Below are 24,437 nucleotides of genomic sequence, written 5' to 3' on the forward strand. Positions count from 1 at the left end.
CAAGCATAACAAGAGAATCAAAACCACATTATTTAGCTTTGGGAATGAACTGGCTAGATCTCCCCACCAATCCTGAAGATTATCGGTGACAGAAGGGGCATGGACAACATAAAGATGAGTCGTTCGAAGACATTGATGCCATACCTGTCGAGTATTTACGCACTGAAGCGGGATGAGATCGCAGTGTCCTCTTCCTGCTCAGAGAAAACATGGCCAAATATGTACCTGCAGCTCTCTTCTGACCCAACGATTCGATGTGCATGCTTGATGCTGCGAAGCCAAGCAAAAGAAAATCTTGCAGTTCAATGGCACCCAGCTATTCCAAAGTGCCTTAGCACCAGCAAAGCAAACAGCTCCTTTCGAAAGAAGAATGTATTGGTTTGTCTATATAACACTTCACAAATTCTGCACCCTGACCTTCCCGCACAGCTGACACAAACTTGATGAATTCAGAACTCAACAATGCATTATGTCGGTCCCTTTAGCACAACAAATTCAACCCATAGTTTTGGTTGGTCTTACTCTGCTCAGTGAAAAGTCCCAAATGAATGATCTCATCCTAAAAAACACTGTGTCCAACGCAGGCACCACCTGAATGCTTCCTGGTTGGAGCACCTCCAATCATTAACATCATTCTTCAGCCACACGATCACCTATTCACAAACCAGGTATATCAAAGGAGGGCACCCTTACTTCTAGAATCAAACTACAAAACTGCAGCACGAAACTGAACACGAAATCCTCTTAGATGCTTAGAAGTTTAGTATAGTTATGTGATTACCTTCTCAAACATCCTGTTTGTAAAATTCATCCTCACAATCAGAAAGAAACCATGCTTGAGACTTGCAAAAAATATATCAGCATTGGTACCTAAAAAATAATTAATTTATGTTAGTTTTGCCCCTGAGAAACGAATGGCCAATTTGGTTCACAAAAAAATGTTATAAAGGAAAAAAATATTAATTAGCAACGTTGTAGCTTGCAGACTGTCCCGTTCATCGTAACTAATGTAGTAACTTAGATAATAATGTTGGCTTCGCAGTTGTAGTCATCCTTGGAATTATTGGACCTTGGAGAGGCATGTAGTAGCATTTCAAGAGCATATGTACTCTATCTACAGGTTATATGAATGCCAAAAATAGCTAGTGTCTTATCAATGCTGATTCCTTCTTGCCCATGGTCTCAGTAGCCTGTTTTGAAGGTATATTATGTTAATACAATATTATAGAAGTAAATACATTCATAATACAGGAAAATGGATCCCCTATGTTCAGGTGCTACCTCTAAAAGCAAGAATTTGACAGCCATTATGAGGATATATTGTCCATGAGAAGGTTCCCAATATGTTAGGTCCATTTGAATTATCAGTGTAGGAATCTTGTGATAAAATAGCTTGACATGTATTTTCATCAATCTATAAGAGCAAAACATATGAACAGAACCATACACCATACAATTAGCATATGACTAATTTTGGTATTGTCTGAGGAAAAAAATACGACCTAACATGACTATAGGTAGCAGATATTAAAAATCATGTGAGAAAATGAAGCCCTCTGCAGTTTAATCACAATAATTAATTGATTATTAGCATCAGATTATGAAACCATTCACCAACCTCTAGAAGGATAGAGAAGGTAGATAAACTACATCAGTAGTTTGGTGTGCCTTTCAAGCAGCTTTAATTCTACAAAAGATATGTCATGATAGCAATCTGCTACCATACTAAACTCCCCATCAGAAAAAAGAACCTCATTCCTATTCAATCAAACAAGGGACACAAACAAAAATCAATAGAAACACAGTACAAGCTCACTGACTGCTCCTTGTAGTGCAAATTCTACTGATATTACAAGCACAAACCCACCTTGTCTGATCAAAAAACACCACCCAACATCTGTTAACAGATGAATCAATAAGCTCGCAGGACAGAAAGACCAACTACCAACCTAGCTGAAAAATATTGTATATGGTACCATGGTACACCCACCTAAATAACATCTTAAAATAATTACAACTTAAATCGGGTAACTGAAGCACCAAGTGTAGGAAGATACGTTATTGATTCGGTGGTGGAAAAAAACTAAAAAAATCATGACTTGGTTTATCAGGTAATCGTGTTAAGTCTGAGATATACATCATGCCACACTTGAGTTGTAATATCACATTATCATTTCCATCGAACTAATTCAATACAATATATAATGCGTATGAGGACTCTAACAATGGATTTGCCCAACTGTAAAAATTAAAAGGGGTTCGTGTAAGAAAACAAAAATGATAAATACTGCAATCCAATGGGAGTCGAGAGCAGTATAAGCAAGAACTAAGATATTTCTCACTGTTCGTATGGAAGTAATTTCACAAAATCATATCCCACCGACCAATCAAAAATATTTGTTATGAAGTAAGATGGATCTAGGCCTACGGTATAAATTGATTCATAAATAGGCCTACAAATACAAGAGGATGAGTGAAACAAAACTTTCATGCCTGTGAGTTCCACAAGAACATATTTCTATCTAGCTCCTTTTTTCGAATGTATTTTTCTACTGATTAACAACGTGGCCATGGAATTAAGCACCCAAAGGAAGTAGAAAGGAATCGTACCAATACTGCTGGCCACACGGGTTGATCTTATCCATCACCAAGCAATCCTGAATCTGCCTCGCATGATCGGCCCTTTGGTGGAGTCCAGCGGCGGGTGGGCGGGCAGAGTGCTGCGCTGCAAGGTCGGCGAAGGAGGCGCAGTCGGCGAGGATCTGGCCGTGGAGCTCGCCGAGGCGCGCGGCGGCATCGTCGCGCGTAGTGGCGGAAATGACCTGGCCCTCGGGGTCCTTCCAGGATGCCTCGCGCCGGGACTCCTCGTGCCTGATCAGGATGTGCGACGCCCGCATCGTCTCCACCCCCGCCGCTGCCTACACCATCACCCTTTCCTCCGTCGCTCGGGTTGCTTCGGGTTGTTGGCTCCGTTTGCTCGGGCCCATGGGAAGTAGAGGAGCGGTGGGCTGCGGCAGCGATCCGCGCTCGCATCTGTGAGAAAATTACGGGATTGGGATAGTAGAGGAGGAGCGGCAAAGCTTTGTGGGCGTTGTGCAGAGAGAATTACGGGATAATAATCCCGCTAATTGAGGACGAAGGGATGCGCAGGGGAGCAGTCTGCTTCGGCAGAACATTTAATCTGGATTGTTTATTTATGCGGCAGACCCTTGATCTAATACAGACTGTTAGATGTGATTTAGTTAGATTGATCGAACGTCTCAGATAGTCCTGTGTACAGTTTGTGGTGTGTCCCTAGGTGAATTCATGTTTGCTCTTTTAATAGTAGTATAGATGCGCACGTACTAATCTTGGAACAAAGAAATCTGAAGGATCAAACACTTCCTTATTTCTCGACATGCACGTACAAACTAGGAAGAATCGATCGCTGGCTCGCTTTTTTTTTTCGATCGCTGGCTCGCGTGTGTATACGTTCTGTTGTGCCGCATGAGGCCCAGCCATCCAGCCCATATAATTTTTTTTATCACCGAAAATATGTTGGGCAAAAGCCTACCTGTATATCAGCGGAGGGGCCCCTCGATTTTGAGGGCCTGGGGCGGCCGCCCCCCCCCCTGCCCCCCTCAGGGCCGGCCCTGAGCCTGCTAGCAGTCAAGAGATATTTTTTTCCGGGGACAGAAAGAGGTATATATGAAATATACTCCCCTAGGCATATCTGACATCTGTAAGAAGTATACTGTATTTTTCAAGTGTACATGCTACTGTTTTTTCCAATTGGTATATACTGCCATCTCGCCCTTGAGTACATACATATGTACTTCATTTTTATGGAGCTTAAACTGCCGTTTTTCCAAGTAGTATATACTGCCCTTAAGTGTATATACTGCATTTCTTAAGTAGTAGATATTGACCTTTTTTAGACTGGGTATATACTGCATTTTACATACTTAGAGTATCTTTGCATACTTTTCCTTAGGTTGTAGTACATCATTTCAAGTGGTATATGCTGATTGCTAATTACTGCTTGCTAATTAGCATATATTGTTAAGAGTATATACAACTTTCTTTAATTAGGAGTATATACTGCCATTTGTAACCAGGAGCATATATACTAGTCTAGAATCAAAGGAGTGTATACTATTTTTATTATGGAGAATGCACTCCTTCTGTTTTGTTATATACAAGTTTTTTTAATGAGGTTTATACCTCATTTTTTTATGGAGTACATATTACTCTAAAACTTAGTATAACTGATATGAAAGATATTATAGACTAAAAAAGTGGTACAGTGCCGTTAGAAAAGAAGTACACAATATAATCGAGTATAATTCAAAAGGTATATTACAGAAATGAGTAGTACAATTAATAGATTAAGAATATAATATGGGAGCATAATTCATTTTTTATACAGGTATTTTCCTACGCAGATAACAAAACAAAATTTGTCTAATTTTGCATCACGTATGTTTCGTGTTGTTCATGCATGGCTGTTGCACAGTGGATCAATCATGCCAGATTGATCGAGATCGCCATGTCACATTGTCGAAATCCACTGCGTTGTGTAGGTGTACTCGTGTCAAGGAAAAAGCAAGCGGCTATGCATGCCATGCACGGAGAAGCGCCGGCGACGGGCGGAACACAGCTTGCATGTAGTCCAATTTCCGACTCAGATTACCTAGATCAGGCATGCATACCATATCAATTAATTAGTACAAATATTAGAGAAAACAGATTCATCTAATCTCATCCTGCAGCCATGTTTGTCTATGAATTAGCTGATGGATTGATGTAACTCGTTACCATCAATGCCGATTGGAAGAACATGCATGCATGCGAGGCACTCCGTTGATCTGCTCCGTGATGCAAGTCAAAGGTGCATGCATAAAAAATATATTCATACCTAGCATCTCGTCTCCGGGATGAGCTGGCTGCCGGTGGCATCTCGCCTCCGTCGTCGCCCTGCTGGTCCTCGTCGCCGCCTGAGTTTGCCGTCGAACCGCCCAGCTCAAATCTATATTTCCTTGCTATCCGGCTACATCCAGTTTTTGGGAAGATTCTGACGTAATCTGTAGCCTGTAGGTGGCTTATCCCTATAAATATGGAACAACTTTTCAAACTGCACATGGTCAGCAGATAATTAACTAATTATTAAAAGCTAAATGGTTTAACTTGGAGCCAACAAAGCAGCGCTGGAAAATCAAACGACACACGTGGCCTAGGAGTATGTACTCCTAGGTGTACCAACCCATTTTCCTATCTATATATATATAGGTGTACACACACACACACATCCATTTCTAAGACAAGTAATTTTGAACGGAGTGAGTACAAAATAAACATTTTAAATAGCTCTATATAGACTTATGTTTTTCAGGATTGCTCTACAAAACAATTACCTTGCAATGTAATACTTTATCTTACCATTCCTTTCCCTGTTAGATGCATGATTGTTGTATGCTCAAATAGAGATACATACGGTGTATGAATATTGATTAGTTGATGGTTATTCCTTTTGATATGACAGATGTATAACTGTGGTTTACATTTCCAGTTAAATTTGGTGTTGACCACTAAATTTACTCTAAAGCCCTTTCATCAATTTGTGATTTCCCGTGTGATTTAAAAGCAAAGAAGAGTGGATAGCTCGCATCCTTCGAGATTCAGTTTGCAAATGATCTTATTTTATGGAACGAAGGGAGTAATAGCTACTACTAGTAATAGCTTGCATACATATATACTTCTGAGAGCAGTTAGCTACTACTCCATTCGTTTCTAAATAGTACAAGTCTTTTAGATATTTTAATATGTACTACATATGGAGATATATAAACATATAAATTCACTCGTTTTGCTTCATAGGTACTACTCCCTCTGTCACATAATATAAAAACGTTTTTAATACTAGTGTAGTTTCAAAAACGTTCTTATTGGGACGGAGGAAATAGTTCATATTGAAATCTCTAAAAAGGAGTAGTACAGATGTGATCCTAACAGGAATTGAACCAAGTACTTCCTGGTACATAGTTGGACGTGATAACCAACCAGCCGACTTGAGCACTTGTGTTTAGATAGTTCTTTCTCGTCCTTTTCTTCTTTCCTCTTTCCTCTTTCTTATTTCCTTTTTTCTTGTTTTTTCTAACGTTTTTTTGGGTTTTCGTTTCCCTTTTTTTCTTTTTCGTTTTCTTTTTATTTTTATGTTCCTTTTTGTTTTACTTTTTCTTTTGCAATGTGCAAACTTTTTCAGTTTCCTTTATAAAAAATCAATGAACCTTTTTTTAATATTGATGATTTTTTTCAAAGTCGATGAACTTTATTCAAGATTGATGATTTTTTTCTAAATTGATGAACCTTTCTCAAGATGAATATTGTTTTTTCAAAGTAGATGATTTTTTTTCAAAAAATCGATGGATTTTTTTCAAAATTGATAAACTTTTGCAAAATCGATGATTTTAAAAAAATCATGAACTTTTTTCAAATTCTTGTACTTTTTTTTATCAAAGTCCATGGGTTATTTTTAATTCATGGAATTTTTAATTTATGGACATTTTGCAAATTGCTCGTGTAGTTTGGCCGGCCCATCAAAGGTGGTGTTCAAGCGATGCGTCCATTAAGTAGCGCAGAAAGCGGTGACTAGGTGCTCCCACTGTACAGGGAGTAGCGTCGCACAAACCGGCGCACACACCCCTTCGTCCATGGTCTGGCCCATTTTCCTTTTCTATTTTTAACCTTGAAAAAATAGGTGCATGAAGTAGGATTCAAACTATGGACCTTTGTGATTACTTCCACCCACTATAACAAACTAGGATAGCTCACTTCTTGCGTCTAATTACTTCTTTTTTAGAGCATCTTCTCAGTCTGTTTTTTCTTTTGCTTTTGTTTGGCCTTTTTTATTCTGTTTTATTCATTTTTTATTTGTCTTTGTTTCTTCTTATTTTCATTTTATTAAATTCATGATTTTTTAAATCTATGAGCTTATTTTAAGGATGTTGAGAAATAACATGCTCCCAGACGAAACCTTCTGGCCTACCGGATACTCTTTGTAGAACATGGTATAGTTTTGGACATCATTCAAATGATCCCAACTTTTGTAGGAAGGTGGGCATTGCCCATGGTAGGCATCAGTGACAGGTTTGAATGACTTCTGACACCGTATGCAAGTTGCGACACGTCCGATCATTTATCGGTCTTTTTTCACCGGAAAAACTCTAGAAAATGCAAAACTTGTTGAGAATCCAAAAAACTTAGCTTGGTGTCTTGAATTGGTCATACAAGGCCATGAAAAAAGTTGGGGCCATTTCAAGGATGTCAAGAAACAACGTGCTCTCAAACAGAGCCTTCTGGCAACCGAACACCCTTCATTGAACATGGTCTAGTTTTGGACATTCTTGAAATGACCCCAACTTTTTGAAGTAGATGAGCATGCCCATGGTAGACATCCATGTCAAGTTTGAATGATTTCTGACACCATATGCAAGTGGCGACACGTCTGACCATTTATCGACCTTTTTTGGCTGAGGAAACTCCAGAAAACGCAAAATTCATAAAAAAAAACAACTTGGCATGGTGCACTTAGTTGGCCATACAAGGCCATATAAAAATTGGGGCAATTTCATGGATGTCGAAACACAACGTGCTCTCAGACGGAGCTTTCTGACCTACCTGAACACCCTCATTTGAACATGGTCAGTTTTTAGATATCCTTCAAAAGACCACAACTTTTCCAAGAAGGTGAGCATGCACATGGTAGGCATATATGCCAAGTTTGAACGATTTTTGACACCGTATGCTAGTTGCGACACGTTCGGCAATTTATCGCCCTTTTTTGACAAAGAAATCTCCAGAAAATGTAACAAATTTAGAAAACCAAAAAACATTGGCATGGTGCCTTGAATTCTTCATACAAGCCAGTGAAAAAAATAGGTCATTTGATGGATGTCGAGAAAAAACATGCTCCCAAACGGAGCCTTCTTACCTACCCCTACACCCTACGTTGAAAATGGTGATTTTTTCTACACGAATACAAAAAAATGTTCGAGAAAATTCAAAAAAATTCTTTCAAATTTTTATTCGTATTTTTCTTGAAGTTCCAAATTTAATAGTGATTTTCCTAAAATGTTAAATCAAAAAATGTTCTTGTGGAAAATTTTGTTTGCTCTTTGTAAAAATGTTTGTGTTTTGACATTATGAGCAATTTGAAAATACAAATACATTCTGAGGAATTCATAAAATGTTCGCATTTTGAAGTAATTGTTCGTTGTTTCAGAAAATGTCCGTGTTTTCAGTTTTGTTTCTCTTTTAAGAAAATGTTCGTATTTAAAAAAAAATGGTTTGTAGTTTCAAGAAATGTTCTCGTTTTCAATTCTGCTCTTATTTTTCTAAAACAAAGTTTGAGAGTCTGAAACATTGCTCACTAAAGGTTTGAATTTTAAAAAATATGTTCACAGATTGTGAAATTTTTTGGGTCTAAAACATATTTACTTTGTCAAACAGAAATTCACATATGAAATTTTGAAGAAAAAAAAATCGTTTTTGAACTAGAGATGTTATGCACTCGCGGGAGCTTGTGTGTTAGATCCGAGCACCCATTTTAGTATTTGTAAATTAGTGTTAAAGTGTTGCCGCTCTTGCTAATTCTTTAGGAGTGACACTGCTATTGTGTCGGTTGAGTTAGGCAGGCGAAGTGGCTAGCAGCGTTAGGAATTATATACCTGGTTGTGAGTTCGATACCCATCTAGGGCGCAATTTTTGTTGATTTTCCAGCCCAAATGGGCCGGCCCAGGTTAGCTGTGCCTGTGTCGTATTCCAGCGTAGAGGAGGTCCTCCGAACGTATGGCACATTCCAGCGTACGTACGAAAATGGCTACGATTCGTCAAAAGTCTAAATTACCCTTTATACGCTTTGTGAGGGGGGTGTATCGAAGCAGAAGTGTGAATATATTTCAAGAAAAAATGTTTTTTGAATCTTAAAACATGATGAGACTTAATGAAACCACACAAAATCATAGACATTTGGCAAGCATAATGTATCGAAATGTTACATAATAATTTATTACGTCTCAATATCAGGGATCTTGGTAGCACTTGGTAAATTTGTTTCGAAAATAATATTACGAGGTTGTATCTAACATGTATTCTTATGAAGTTATAGTAGGGTCTTTCATGTTCTAGAGTGCATCACTACTTTGTCGCATAAAGTTTTACAAATATTCAAAACGTTTATGTACTAGACTCTCAGTTCAAAAGATAAAATGGATTCAAACTTGAAAATCAAATGGAAAAAACATGAAATTTTTGTTGATTTCGATACCCATCTAGGGCGCAATTTTTGTTGATTCAAACTTGAGTTCGATACCCATCTAGGGCGCAATTTTTGTTGATTTTCCAGCCCAAATGGGCCGGCCCAGGTTAGCTGTGCCTGTGTCGTATTCCAGCGTAGAGGAGGTCCTCCGAACGTATGGCACATGATGAGACTTAATGAAACCACACAAAATCATAGACATTTGGCAAGCATAATGTATCGAAATGTTACATAATAATTTATTACGTCTCAATATCAGGGATCTTGGTAGCACTTGGTAAATTTGTTTCGAAAATAATATTACGAGGTTGTATCTAACATGTATTCTTATGAAGTTATAGTAGGGTCTTTCATGTTCTAGAGTGCATCACTACTTTGTCGCATAAAGTTTTACAAATATTCAAAACGTTTATGTACTAGACTCTCAGTTCAAAAGATAAAATGGATTCAAACTTGAAAATCAAATGGAAAAAACATGAAATTTTTGTTGATTTCGATACCCATCTAGGGCGCAATTTTTGTTGATTCAAACTTGAGTTCGATACCCATCTAGGGCGCAATTTTTGTTGATTTTCCAGCCCAAATGGGCCGGCCCAGGTTAGCTGTGCCTGTGTCGTATTCCAGCGTAGAGGAGGTCCTCCGAACGTATGGCACATTCCAGCGTACGTACGAAAATGGCTACGATTCGTCAAAAGTCTAAATTACCCTTTATACGCTTTGTGAGGGGGGTGTACCGAAGCAGAAGTGTGAATATATTTCAAGAAAAAATGTTTTTTGAATCAATATCAGGGATCTTGGTAGCACTTGGCAAGCATAATGTATCGAAATGTTACATAATAATTTATTACGTCTCAATATCAGGGATCTTGGTAGCACTTGGTAAATTTGTTTCGAAAATAATATTACGAGGTTGTATCTAACATGTATTCTTATGAAGTTATAGTAGGGTCTTTCATGTTCTAGAGTGCATCACTACATTGTCGCATAAAGTTTTACAAATATTCAAAACGTTTATGTACTAGACTCTCAGTTCAAAAGATAAAATGGATTCAAACTTGAAAATCAAATGGAAAAAACATGAAATTTTTGTTGATTTCGATACCCATCTAGGGCGCAATTTTTGTTGATTCAAACTTGAGTTCGATACCCATCTAGGGCGCAATTTTTGTTGATTTTCCAGCCCAAATGGGCCGGCCCAGGTTAGCTGTGCCTGTGTCGTATTCCAGCGTAGAGGAGGTCCTCCGAACGTATGGCACATTCCAGCGTACGTACGAAAATGGCTACGATTCGTCAAAAGTCTAAATTACCCTTTATACGCTTTGTGAGGGGGGTGTACCGAAGCAGAAGTGTGAATATATTTCAAGAAAAAATGTTTTTTGAATCTTAAAACATGATGAGACTTAATGAAACCACACAAAATCATAGACATTTGGCAAGCATAATGTATCGAAATGTTACATAATAATTTATTACGTCTCAATATCAGGGATCTTGGTAGCACTTGGTAAATTTGTTTCGAAAATAATATTACGAGGTTGTATCTAACATGTATTCTTATGAAGTTATAGTAGGGTCTTTCATGTTCTAGAGTGCATCACTACTTTGTCGCATAAAGTTTTACAAATATTCAAAACGTTTATGTACTAGACTCTCAGTTCAAAAGATAAAATGGATTCAAACTTGAAAATCAAATGGAAAAAACATGAAATTTTTGTTGATTTCGATACCCATCTAGGGCGCAATTTTTGTTGATTCAAACTTGAGTTCGATACCCATCTAGGGCGCAATTTTTGTTGATTTTCCAGCCCAAATGGGCCGGCCCAGGTTAGCTGTGCCTGTGTCGTATTCCAGCGTAGAGGAGGTCCTCCGAACGTATGGCACATTCCAGCGTACGTACGAAAATGGCTACGATTCGTCAAAAGTCTAAATTACCCTTTATACGCTTTGTGAGGGGGGTGTACCGAAGCAGAAGTGTGAATATATTTCAAGAAAAAATGTTTTTTGAATCTTAAAACATGATGAGACTTAATGAAACCACACAAAATCATAGACATTTGGCAAGCATAATGTATCGAAATGTTACATAATAATTTATTACGTCTCAATATCAGGGATCTTGGTAGCACTTGGTAAATTTGTTTCGAAAATAATATTACGAGGTTGTATCTAACATGTATTCTTATGAAGTTATAGTAGGGTCTTTCATGTTCTAGAGTGCATCACTACTTTGTCGCATAAAGTTTTACAAATATTCAAAACGTTTATGTACTAGACTCTCAGTTCAAAAGATAAAATGGATTCAAACTTGAAAATCAAATGGAAAAAACATGGATGGGTAGAACATGATATAGACTCTCTGGCACAAAGCTAGCCATGAAAAAGCTGTCAGCATTGATGGAGAAAGTGAGGACGCGTATGCATGTAACCAAATCTTCAACTAGATCAACGGCTGCACCAAGCATGGGATATCCCGTGCATGGTAGATATCCTTTTCTCGTTAATTAAGTAGTACAATTTTCATTTATGACTTGAAAACCGACCGACCGACCGACGCCTTTAACTTGGTGACAACAAGATTTCATTCATGTGTTGACAAATTTCTTTTTCTTAACATGCATTGCTGAATTTGTTGTTGTAGACTCTTATGGGTTTGTTAGTTGTGATTTTATTTTAAAAGAGAAGGGCAAGGACTCATTTTTCACACCAAAATCTTTTCTTTTTCCTGTGCAGTTCTCGAAGGAAAAGGATAATATGAAACGGTGAGCGCCGATGTCTCTGGGATCTTCTTGCAAGAAGCCACCTTCCATCGCTAAATCAGCGGGGGGAGAGGGTGATGGCCAGGATGCAATGGACTTCTCACAGTAGATGGTTTGTTTTGGTATATGAGTGCATCTTCGAGCTTTGAGATGACCCTATATAAGGCTACCATTATGGATTCTTTGCTGTCACAAGTTTCAAACCATGCATCCCACCATCGTAGGAAGTAGTATGAATCAGAATTTTATTATTAAGGTTATATGATGGAGGTTAATTCAGGAGACGGTTATTAATATTTTTTTTTGCGGGTGACGGTTATTAATATTTTGATCTCCCTTCAGGTGGTGCTTGTTATTTTGCTTACTATTATTATTGTCTTCTAGCTAGCTAGTACAAAGATGATGTCCATGCATGGTTTGTAATCTCCTCCCTAGTTGTGTTGTTGACTTTGTATTTTTTTTGGGGAACACACATGAGCTTTGCGTGTTGATTCATTAAGATTTGTGAGAAAAAATAAACACAATACAAGGAAGAGTATGGCAGCAAGCAAAGCTTCGCTACCATCCACCACACCAATGTTAACAAACCTTCACTCTCGCCCACCCTATTTCTACCTCTACTCCTCTGCTCCCAAGCTAGCTTCCACGTTCACCATTGCTCCAGTATTTTGGCGACCACCAGGCTTTCCAATGATGCTTTTTTGCCGAATGTCCGGCTGTTGCGCTCTTTCCAGATGGAGAACATCACATGGTTTAGAAGTGCGTTCACTTTCTTCCTCTGCTTGCACGGCGTTGAATTGTGCACTGTATCCCACCATTCTACAATGGTCGAGTCTCCTTGCGACATAGGAAAGGATAGGTCGAGCTCCGGGGCAACAGAATGCCACACCGTTTTGGAGTAGGGGCACTGAATGAGCAGATGGTTAATGGACTCATCATGCTACGCGCAGAGGGTGCACATCATCTGGTGAGGGTGGCCTCTTGATGGCAAATGGTCTGCCATCCATCACCTGTTATGAAGAACCAATTATCCAAAGAAATTTACCCGAAGTGAAGCCTTTGAATGCCACAACTGCATGGCTCCAGGAAGACTTGTTTTCCCCTCGAAGGAGGCTCTATAGGCCGAGGTTATAGAGTAGGCACCCGAGCTCATCCAAATCCATCTGAATATGTCCGGGGAGTTGGACAAGTTTACCCGGATCCGCCCATGCGCGCCCATAATAAGATGCAAAATTGGTAGATCATAACTAGCGAGAAAACTCCTCTCAAGTGCCTTGTCCATACATTCCTGTTGAGTGCATCACGAACAGAGAAACCCGGATTGTTCGCTGGAGCAGAGGCGAAGCGGTCTGGCACAAGGTCCTTTGGTGCGCAACCCTCCAACCAACGGTCAGTCCAAAAAGAGGTCGTCCAGCCATCTCCAGTCGTGCACAGAGCGGTGGCGCGGAATAGGTTGTCTGCCAGTGGAGAGATTGAGCCAGGCAGTCCATGCCATGGATGAAGATTGTCCACCCTAGCCATCCAAAGCCATCGCACTTGTAGAGCGGCATTGAGCAGTCGCAAGTTGTGAATCCCTAGTCCACCGAGCTTTGTTGGTCTACAAACCATGTCCCATGCCCCCTTACAATGCCCTCCTCTAGCTTCCTCCATGCCCCGCCATAAGAAATCCCAACAAATCTTATCTATGCTTTCGATGACTCATGGGGGCAGATCAACAGATAACCTGTGGTATACGGAAGTGGCAGTCGATACTGCTTTGATCATGATGATCCTCCCTCCCTCAAAGAGGGGGCCACACTTCCAAGTCAGCAAGTGATTCGCCACACAAACCACCAGCCTTTGAAGATCCTCCTTGAGCAGTGCACCCGTCCGAAGGGGGAGTTCAAGATATGTGCACTTGTATATATTAAGGTTATTATGAATGTCTCGGCTGCGTTTTGACCTTACTTATTATGTTAACTAGTAGTAGTGGTTGGGGCACTTGTATATGTGGCTCAATAGTGATCACAACATCGTGCAAAGTGTCACACGAAGATCTGACTACATTACTAAAAAGTCATTCAGGCATCATACATACTGGTCACTTGCAAGCAACTTCAAAATGGGTATTCTTCAATTCTATGTATATGAGCCATGGCAAAAGTTTTTGGTTGCCTCCACCTGGGGCAAATTAATTTCTCTGTCTTACTCGATTAATTGGTGAATTGGGTCATCATTTCGAGGGCTCGAGCCATTCACACGCACATATGTGATGTCGATGTTTTGATCTTATACCAAAGGCCTCTGATGAAACCTCAACGATGATCTACTGGTTTTTGGGGGAGATGATGGGCACAAGATGCACCGGGTCTCCTAGGAGGAGATCATACTGAAACTAAAGAGGGATGTGGAGATTTGGGTTTGAGGAGGGACCTTTACGCCTTCAATATTACCAAAATTCTTGCATGCAGAGGCTTGGCGAATTCTGAGACACCTAAATTCCTATGTGCTAAAAAAGCTCCATTATATAGGCGATGGATGTTAGAATTTACAGTATATTTTCTCTTCATCAAATGAATTAACATAAATACCTGATGCACCTTCATATATACTAAAACAAGAAGAGATGCAGTCCATAATAACTTTACTGTACAATAACAAAATGGCAATAGTTTCCGCCATTCATCAACATGATCTAAACTATGTAATAAAGAGTAAAAGGAAAAACAACAACTTCATACTCTAGATTATAAGTTACACCCCACTCAAGCACTCCTTTCTTCTTTTGTTTGCTCAAGGTTAGTCGAACCTTGCTAATTCCCCTAGTATCGGGCGAGTTCGTTCCTCTCCAACCTTCCCTCGTCGAAGAAGGTTGCATGCACTACGCGTCCGCCAAAATAGCGACCTTCCAGTTGGATCAACACCTTGGTCAACTATTCTGTCCTCTCAAATTGTGGCGAACAATACCCGTCCTTTAACGTTTCCCCACCTAATAATATCTCCACTCTATTTGGTAACTGGTTAGGTGGGGTCGAGCCTATTATAGCGGCACAAATTCGTGCGGGAGTTTGTGCATTACTTTGGGCTATTTGGAACTCTTAGAACGATGTTGTATTTAACAGGACAACTACCACAAACTTTTTGCATGTTATATACCAGACATTTGGATAGATCCGTACGTGGTCTTCACTACACCCTGCGGAAGCGAGGGAGGTTATGGCCTTTGAGTGCAACCAATGAGAGACTATAACACGGGCTACATACAACCGGTTTGGATGTCAGTCCAACACTAGAATAGGTGTTTAGGGAAGCGAGGGAGGTTATGTCCATTGAGTGAAACCAATGGGAGACTATAGCATGGGCTACATACAACCGGTTTGGATGTTAGTCCAACAATAGGATATGTGTTTAGGAAGTGCATCCTATTTTCCCCTGTTGTGGCTATTTGGTTTTTCATTTGCTTTTGTTTTCGTACTTTGATACTTTGTTCATTTAAATAAATGGTTGTATGCATCGCTTGATGAAGGCCAGGGGTATTCCTCCTTTCCAAAAAATATGTAGGGCTCATTCCCACATCATCTCAACAAGATATTTAATTAAATTTTATGTTTCAATGCACACATTTCAATAGAATTTCAAATATGAATATGTGAAATCAAATTCAAATCACACAAGTTCACAAGTCGTACTGAAAGCAATAGTGCAGTTCATATGGTAGAAATAACATAAAACGAAGTTCATCTAAAAGAAACCAGAGGCAACATTGAGAATAGATCAAGCACCCGCATTGCTATCCAGTCCCCAAGTACATTTGATCTTGGTAAGGTTGATGACTGTTTTGGTGCTCCTAAGATCTCACATTGAGCTTGCTCCCAATATTGTTTTGACGTCTCATCCAGTATTGAAGCATCCATGAGCATGAGCACTTGCTCTCGCTCCTTAATATTCTTCGTCTCTATCATGGAGGTGATCATCAATCTTTCCTCCTCGAGGGAAATTTTCTTCTCCTAGGTCCGGACAATAGGATCTGAGAAATAACACCAAGGGGGTAGAATATTCTCATGGGATGTTGCACTACCATGGTTGGGAAGGGGTGGACTCCCCAATAGAAAATGATGATTGGTCTGTGAGTTTGGAAAATCCTCGTACCTGTTTTCATATGGCAATCGATCTCCAACATTAGCTACAGGTTTTGGCTTGTGCTTGAATGATATGTTGAATCTTGAGTTGTATTGGTCAAATTTACTGCAAAATTAGGGAAATCTTGAGCTTGTAAAGAGAAACAATAATGTTCTTGTGGTAAGGAAACATTTGCCCTAAGATATTCATCGGTGGAAGTTAATTACCTGTGTGTTTCTGTGCAGTTTTAGCAAATGATTCACCACTGGTCTTGCAAACTACAAGATCGTTACCCATCAAACGAATTGTTTGTCGTGCAGAACGACTACCCTCTTGCAAGTTCAACTCAGAACCACCATGATTCAGATTGGTGGAGAAGCACCTCGTATTCATAGTATCTTTTACTGAAACATTACCGGAACCATGATGAATCTCACTGGGTTCCCTTGAACTCAATGGAGGACCAACTACATCTATGTTAGGAACTTTGATTGCCTCATCATGCAAACATGTGCCTATGGAACTTGAATTCGTTGCATTTTCTAAGTCAATAGCGGGTGGCTGGCTCCAATTTTCTCTGCATGAGGGACACCATGATTTAGAGTTTCATTTGTCACAAAAATAATAATTTAAAGTTTCATCACATGTATGCTCAATATTGGGATCTCTAAATTTGAAACATACCTGCAGTCAAAACCAGTCCATTCTGGTAATGCAATATTTAGATCAATCATAGCAAGCATCTCTTTGTTAGTAGGCTCGATAGAGTACTCATGATGGCTATGCTTATTTGCTTCTGTAGTCTTAGTGAAGGCTTAATTGGGAATATTAGAACTACTTCTATTGTCCATCATGCATTTGTCTTCTTCTATAGATGAAGATGATGAAGAAGCCATAGCATCCAAGAGGAGCTTACGGAGAGTTCCTCGTTTGGGCAGCTCATGTCTTTGCATCTTACTGCCAAGTGCAACATCTCTTTCTGAGAATTTGACACGCTTTACTGAGTTGCGGCAGTGTTCTGTTACTTCCTTGCCTTCTGAATTGACATCCTTATCCTTGGCCAATTTCATAGATGTATGCTTCATGTACTTTAGAATACCCTGACGAGGGGGAGATTTTCCCAAATCTCTTGGTTTTCCCACTTTTTCAAGTTTATCATTGTTAATAAAATTTTGTGTATCCACCTTCTTCTTCTTCTTCTTCTTAGTATTATTCATCTTCCCATGCTTCCTTCTCCCAGATATATTTTCTCTCTCTTTTCTCCGATGTTGTAAAGACTCGGTTCTCTCTGATCGGTGAGTATCTAGTTCATCAAGCAAATTTGGATTTTCAAGTGCTTCCTACAAAATTGAGCAACATTATTAAGATACATATATAATTGCGAATACAAAAATGAACTGTAAAAATGAACAACAAACATCACATTTCCACATGTATACCATTTTCAAATAAATCATCATGAAGGAATGGAAAGTTCTATAATAGATACTTTTTCTTATTTTCGAAACAAAGCATCATATTCTTGTTTTTTTCCAACACTTGATCAGGAACCGGGCACAGAAATTCCTTGAAGAGAAGGGGATGCCTATAAATGAGTAAATAAAGGCATATGTTAAAAGGTTCAAGTACTAATAGATTTGATAGAGGAAGGCCAAGAAAGGGCTGAGCTACTACCCGAAATAGAAGAGGACGACTAGAGTAGAGGATCCTAATTCCAATCCAAATAATTGATGAGGGAGTCTAATTATTTTTTCCGTTCTTGATTGTTACAATTCCACTTTCTTCATTTACGTTTTGCTTGGAATGTGTGACAGTTATGACACGTGGAGTATGTGTAGCGATAATTGTTTGATCAAACATGATCATTATCTAGATAGTCAAATGAGACATAGTTATTGCAAGGCTTTTATGTAATTTTTAGTTGGACTTGAAGGGGAGATCAAAATCACAAAGATTAAGTTGCTTCTTGATGAGATTTCCCAACAAGGAAAAATTAGTTGAACTGACTAAATCTGGACAATTATTTTGTTGGGCACTATCCATTGATATATGTGTCGAGCTAGACCAGAGAGTGTCTAGCTAACAACAAACTTCATACATCTTGGCAAAACCGAGTAGAATGTGAGATTCCCTGAGACACTTCATGGGCCTATGTGAAGTGTGATAATCCCTTGGTCTAGTATTAGAGATTGACATGGATCATATTGGAAATGACGGTGTTATTAGGTTACTAATGAGAGTTAGATATATTCAAAATATTCATGGATTTATTGATATCACTACCAAATAGTTGCTCTTGTATGACATTGTATTTGAAGTGGAGTCAATGGTGAGCAATGATGGTACAGGGGAATAGATGATATGAAGAAGCAAGTGTGAAATATCTTAATGTGGAAAATGTGGTAGTTGTTAAACATGACGATGGAGCAGAAAACGGGGGAATTAGTGAGGTTTTGCAAACATGGCTTCTATTGGGGAGCACGTTCTTGAAATGGTATGAAGATGTGCTAAAAGACGGACAGACAACTAATATTGTTAATATTTCCTCCAATAACACACCTAATGACATGGAGAGTTCTAGTATGAACATAAATGAAGACCTTTAGCCCAAATTGTGGCAAGCTAAGGAAGTGTTGCTAGACATGCATGACAACCTGCTTTTGAGGGAAAAAGTCCGACCAAACGGAAGCAATGAAGAAATTCATAGAGTTGTAAGTTTAGGGACAATGTGAGTTGTTACAGCAAGCTCCGAGGAGCTCTATTGAATGGATTAATTAATGTTGAATGGTTTGGCAGTGAGACTAAACCAATGAAAAATGATGATTTAGTTGATGATTGCAGTGGGAAAATTGATTCGGATTACCATGAGTCTGTTGATTCTTCTGCTACAAAAGTCAAAACAATAGCTACATGGAGAATTAATGTTGGGAAAATGTGCAATTGAGAACCTGAGAATGTGTGTCAGAATCAAGGTTTAAGAAGATACTAGAGTTGATATTGTTCCTGATATGAGAAATTCTTTTAGTGCAAATTTAGACCATATTGCATCCCATGTTGGGATCACTCTTGGATGCTCCATAAAATTGTAGAAGACAATATCAGCTTATCAACTCATTCAAAGAAACTAGATTTGATCTGATGATGCAAGTAAATAAACCTTGTATTGTACCTTCTCATGAAATTCAAAGTCATTTTAAATTAATACTAGAGAAAATGGTTTTGTTGAATTACTTCCTAATGGAGAGAATAGTAACATGGGTAGAGAAGAAACTCATCGGGAACAAATAAAACAAGCTTTTACGGATAGGAACGATAGGAAACATGTATCACCAACCAATTGTTATTTGAAATATGTGATTTCCATTTAAAAGGCTTGTTAAGAAAACGAATAAACATGGAACATATGTTCTAGAATATTAGAGAACTTTATGGCAAGGCCAAAATTATATTTCTTTGAAATTAGATAAACACATTGATTTCCTATGCATAAATGAAACAGTGGGGAAACATTTTCTAAAACTAACCTTCACAACATTTGCATTGGCTAAGATTTTTATTATTGTAATATCCATCTAGTGGTATGTTACTAGGCATTAATGACACTGCTAATGAATTAGATATTCAAGACGGCCCATATTACATAAAAGTTAACTATGTATGAAGATTATATATGAGATATATGTTAAGTTTACGGAGATGCTCAGTTAGAAGGCAAGGCTTCTTACTAGCAGACTTGTCTAGAGTCCTACATGTCTGTAAAGATCCCTTTATGGTTGCTGGGGATTTTGATATTTATCAGGAATGCTTCTTGAAAATATAAATATGGTAACCCAAACACTAGGTCTTTATTTCTATGCAATTAAGAAGAACCTTGCCTTATGGAACCAAAGTCGAATGGCAGGCTTTATACTCGAGCAATAATTTACAGGAACTCATTTTTAAAAATTGGACAAGATCATGTTTTTCCATTATTGGGAACAAATGTATCACTGGTTAGAAAGGAATATGAAATTTAATGTCTTCAAAGAGCTAAAGAAAATGAGAATTTGGAAGGTGGTAGAAGCATCAGATATTTTCATGCTAAAGCAAATGGTTGGCATAGAAAAAGTATAATCACTTATCTTGATCTAAGGAAGGAAATATTGATGGAGGGGAATAAATCCTTGATTATAATACTAAGTACTATGAAAACCTTTTGGTCATCCAGATAGAAAAATATAACTCTAGATGTGCCTAGAGAAACCTTAGTACATTAACTAGAGTTTGTTCAATGGATGAACTTAAAATTGTTGTTTTTGAATGACACATGATAAGTGGCGTAGTCCTGATGGTTTACCTCAATAACACTATAAAGGAAATTGGAATTTAATTATGTGAGATTTGGAAGCTTTATTTAACTACTTTATCGTGGGAAATTGGATCAACCTGGCCTTAATTATGGCCTTGTTACTTTGGTCCCCAAATGTAAAGAGGCAAACCAAATTGAAATATTAGATCTATATGTTTGCTCAATGTGAGCTTCAAACTTCTTACATATATTTAGGGAATGTTTTATATCTTCTCTAGTGTTATGGTTTCCCCTATATCACCTATGTATAAGGGAGATATATTATGGAAGGAGGATTAATTTTACATGATACTCAAAATACCATTCATACTATGAAACAAAATGTCATTTTCCTCAATATTGATTTTAAACAAGCTTGCGCCACAATAAAATGCCTTTTTGTTTTAAAATTATAAAATATGATTTATTTTTTCTGTTAAATGGTGTGACTGGGTCATCTAAATTATGAGAGGGATACATGTGGGGATTAAAAAGAATGATTGTATAGGTCTCTACTATAATATATTTAGATGGTGAGGGATTAGAAAAGGAAATTCCTTATCTCCCATGCTGTTTGATTTGGCTGCTAATCCCTAGCTTTATTGATGAAATTTTAGGTATACTAATATTATTAAAGTTGTTATGGGAGAACATAGTGAGGGTGGTGTTAGTATGCTACAATATATTGATGATGCTATATTTTTATTACAAGAAGATTATATGAGTGCACATAACTAGAAAATCATCCTTTGTTCTTTTGAACAAATGTTTATTTTAAAAATAGTTTCCATAAAAAGTGATTTTTACTTTTATTTTTGAACGTGCTAGAGAAAAGCTAAGCACTATAAAAGATTTTTACTTGCCCCGTTGTTGATTGGCCAATACTGGTTTGGGAATACTTTTTTTGTGTGGTGGATCTGGGAATCCATGTTGATGTCAAAAGGATATGAAACAAAAATTGGAAAAATATTGAAGATAAGATAGAAAAAGCAATGTAATAGTTAGCAAAGAAAACTTTAGCTATAGGTGGTAGGTTGTATTGGTTCAATCTTTTCTCTCTAACGTAGCAACTTTCATGTTGTTCTTCTATGATCTTCCTATGCACATAGAAAAATGAAGTATTTTTTTAGGCTAGCCTCCTTTGGAATGAAAATTTTCATAAAAAGAAAAAGGCAAGAGGAAAAACCATTTCCTCAGCCACAATCATGCCCGCCATGGGACTAATCACCCGCCCTCATTCACTTCTCGCCCATAGTAACACGTAATGTAGAAAATATTGAACAAGGCCATGTGTTATTGGAAGATGGACCAACCCAGATAGGAAACAATGTACAACAGTTGATAGTGTTGTCCAAACACTCACCACAATAATGATCAAGTAGAGACCTCTGTTTACTGGGAGCTTGGAGATTGTAAAGAGTGATTGAGTCATGTTAACTATGAGAGAAGGGCATGTGGGTATTACCATGAACGTTTATATAGGTCCCTACTGTAATATAGGGTTGAGATGAGAAGATTACTTATGTCCCCAGTTGTTTAATTTGGTTGTTGATGTCTTAGCTTTATTGATGAGAAATGCTTGGGTAATAATACGGTAGAATATACTGAGGGTGTTGTCAATATACTACAATATGTTGATGATGCTATATTTTTATAAAAAGATGGTTATATGAGTGTGCATAACTTGAAATTCATCTTTTCTGCTTTTGAACAAATGTTGGATTATAAATTAATTTCCATAAAAGTGAATTTTTTCCTTTCTGGAAATGCTAGAGATAAACTAGGCTATAAAAGATTGTTACTTGCTTATAGTGATTTGACAATGAGATATTTGGGCATCCTTTTTTATTTGTGCTGAATTTGGGAATCCTTGTTGATGCCAAAAGGATACAAAACAGAACATGGGGACATTTTGAAGAGAAGATAGCAAGGAGATGTAGTGGTTGATAAGGAAGACTTGTAGCTATAGATGCCATACTTATTTGGTTAAGGATTATATCTCTATTGTGCTAGCTTTCATGATGTCCTTCTATGATCTTCATGTGGGGCAAGGAAAAGGACGGATTTGTTTAGGCTAGTCCCCTTTTGCAAGAAAATTTTTATGAAAAGAAAAGGACAAGAGGAGAAGTGTCACCTCAGCCTCATTCATGACTGCCATGACACTGATCAGCCCTCTACACTCCCTTCTCACCCACAGTGACTTGTGATACGGATGATGATAATGTAATTGTAGGCAAGTGGGCCAACTAAGCCAGGAACAATGTGCATTTGCTGATAGTGTGGTCTTGCATGTTCACATTACTAGTAGGTGGGCAACTAAGCTAGTAAACAACATATGCCAGCTGACAACACGGTCCCACAAGCTCACCACATACACGATGAACTAGAGAGCTCTGTTTCCAGGGGCTTGGAGATTGTAAAGTTGTTGTAGCACCAGCCAACCTCTCTCTAATACAACCATTGTTGGTTTATAGGACATCATAATATAGTCTATGCTTATGGGTTCTTAGTCTTAGTTAAGTGTATGAGTAGCATCTTGTATAGAAGTCAGCAAGTTCTGTGAAATATTCATAGATTCTCTTATGAATCTATCATGCAACTCCTCACTCAGAGTGATCCTAACCGATCACTTTGGACAATTTAAGCATGAAATTACAATATATATGTATACCAAATAATATTAGAGTAGAAACTGTGTTAATGCCCAAGAAACAAAACACAAGGATCACCCTAACTAGAGCTTAATACAAGCTCATACAACTTTAACCATAAAATCATCATGGACATGCAAGCAACTATCGACCCCTAGAACCTTGTTCATGAATTAGTAAACATGGATCAGAATTAGAAACTAAGTTGGGCAGGGTACCTACAATCCTTACATAAAACATTCTACAAGGGTGAGACAACCACCATGTAAAGCTACAACTAATGCCCCCACCATACACAATATGCATGCTCCAATTCTTCGTCTTATGGAGATGCAAATTTGACTAGTTATACCATCCATCTCAAGTAGGTTAAAAGTAAAATAAAATCACATTAAAAACATATGAATGATTATACTGAAAGATAGGCAGGGTTGGGATGCAATTTGGTGGATCTCATACCTTTCTTGCCGAGAAATTTCCCTTGTGCGCTTGCCCTCTACTGCCCTCCGGTGTGGCAGTCGTTGCCGCCTCTGCCTCCCGTAGTCTTTTCTTTCTCTTCTTGTCTTCCTTAACCCGACTCACAATCATGCGCAGAGCCTCATCATCATCCGCCTCAGTTTGCTTGTTGCATTCGGTATCACCGGTGGGGGGGAATTCCTAGTGGGGTCTCATGGAGCATAGGTCAGATATGGATCTCATATGTAGTGGATTTTCCCTCCCCCGTGTCCTCCTCAAGGACGGTGCCGCCGCGGCATCAATAACAGCCATGGTGGAGGCAAGCTCGTCTTCCCACCATGAGGACCTCAGAGACTTCATAGGCGACAGATCTACGATTCCCAAAGGACGTTGCCCCTCCGCCGGTGCCTCAGCCCTTGTGCTCGCCACATAACCCCTATGGATCACAAAAGAAGATCTGAAAGCATAACAGACATGACTAAAATGATGATATGAGGCCCCTCTTACACACCAACCTTATGGAGAACACATTAGTGACCATGGAAGCATCGTCGACGTGGTCTCTCTGCATAGATCTAACTCAATTTCTAAATGAAGGGGGTGGAAGAGGATGAGAGGAAAGGGTGGGTGTTTGAAAGGAAAGGACATGACCTCGGGGTGAGGTTTTAATAGCATCCAAGGGTATCCCCTTACTCTTACCCATCCTACCCACCGTATATTTAGTAATTATTAATTTCAATATGCATATTTAATGTCATGGACGAAGTATTTATCACTGGGGACTATAGCCAAATATTTCCCCTATGATTCCCTGTGCTGGTGATGTGGCACCCTCAATGCATCATGTGACAAAA

The 24,437-nt window shown here is 38.5% G+C and overlaps 1 long non-coding RNA gene and 1 pseudogene across 1 annotated transcript; both read right to left on the reverse strand.

Annotated features, from left to right (window-relative positions):
• Window positions 1–296: 296 nt before the first annotated feature.
• LOC123068846 (uncharacterized) lies at window positions 297–3,117 on the reverse strand. Its single transcript, XR_006432062.1, has 3 exons — window positions 2,611–3,117; window positions 782–870; window positions 297–653 (listed from the first exon to the last, which is right to left on the reverse strand). It is a non-coding gene; the product is annotated as an uncharacterized lncRNA (long non-coding RNA).
• Window positions 3,118–16,213: 13,096 nt separating this feature from the next.
• Window positions 16,214–24,437, reverse strand: part of LOC123067362 (uncharacterized) — a 28,472-nt pseudogene continuing 20,248 nt past the window's right edge.

Source organism: Triticum aestivum, chromosome 3B (assembly GCF_018294505.1).
Source record: "Triticum aestivum cultivar Chinese Spring chromosome 3B, IWGSC CS RefSeq v2.1, whole genome shotgun sequence".
Classification (NCBI taxonomy): Eukaryota; Viridiplantae; Streptophyta; class Magnoliopsida; order Poales; family Poaceae; genus Triticum; species Triticum aestivum.